Below are 969 nucleotides of genomic sequence, written 5' to 3'. Positions count from 1 at the left end.
TCTATTCCCAGTTTTTTAAGAAATCTCCATACTGTTCTCCATAGTGACTGAACCAGTTTGCGTTCCCAACAGTGTCAGAGGGCTCACTTTTTTCAACACTCTCTTCTACCATTTATTTGTTTGTAGACATTTTGATGGTGGCCATTCTGACCAGTGTGAGATAGTAGCTAATTGTGGTTTTGATTTACATTTCTCTAACAATGAATGATGTTGAGTATCTTTTTATGTGTTTACTAGCCATCTGTATGTCTTCTTTGGAGAAATGTCTGTTTAGTTCTTTTGCCCACTTTTTGACTGGGTTGTTCGCTTTTTTGGTATGGAGCTACATGAGCTACTTGTATATTTTGGAAATTAATTCTTTGTGAGTTGTTTCATTGGCTATTATTTTCTCCTATTCTAAAGGCTGTCTTTTCACCTTGCTTATAGTTTCCTTAACTGTGCAAAAGCATTTAAGTTTAAAAATATAATATGCTTCATGAATTTGCATATCATCCTTGCACAGGGGGCATGCTAAACTTCTCTGTATCGTTCCAATTTTTTAGTATATGTGCTGCTAAAGCGAGCACAATGTCTCTGCTTTTTAATACATTGTCTAGGTTTGTCATAGCTTTTCTTCTAAGAAGCAAGCATCTTTTAATTTCATGGGTGCGGTCCCCATCCACAGTGACTTTGGAGCAAGTGTCTTTTAATTTCATGGCTGTAGTATCTGTTCACAATGATTTTGGAGCCCAGGAAAATAAAAAGCCTATCCTGTTTACATTGTTTCCCCATCTATTTATCATGAAGTGATGGGACTTGATGCCATGATCTTAGTTTTTAAATGTTGAGTTTTAAACCAACTTTTTCGTTGTACTTTTTCATCTTCATCAAGAAGCTCTTTGGCTCCTCTTTGCTTTCTGCCACTAGGGTGGTGTCATCTGCATATCTGAGGTTATTGATATTTTTCCTGGCAATCTTGATTCCAGCTTG

At 36.5% G+C, this 969-nt stretch overlaps 1 non-coding gene across 1 annotated transcript; it reads right to left on the bottom strand.

The window, feature by feature from the left end:
- Positions 1-457: 457 nt before the first annotated feature.
- On the bottom strand, positions 458-566 carry LOC133065672 (U6 spliceosomal RNA). The gene has a single exon (XR_009694943.1). It is a non-coding gene; the product is annotated as a U6 spliceosomal RNA (small nuclear RNA).
- Positions 567-969: the final 403 nt, after the last annotated feature.

This window comes from Dama dama, chromosome 11 (genome assembly GCF_033118175.1).
Source record: "Dama dama isolate Ldn47 chromosome 11, ASM3311817v1, whole genome shotgun sequence".
In the NCBI taxonomy this organism is placed as follows: Eukaryota; Metazoa; Chordata; class Mammalia; order Artiodactyla; family Cervidae; genus Dama; species Dama dama.
This window is presented reverse-complemented; position numbering and strand designations above follow the sequence as displayed.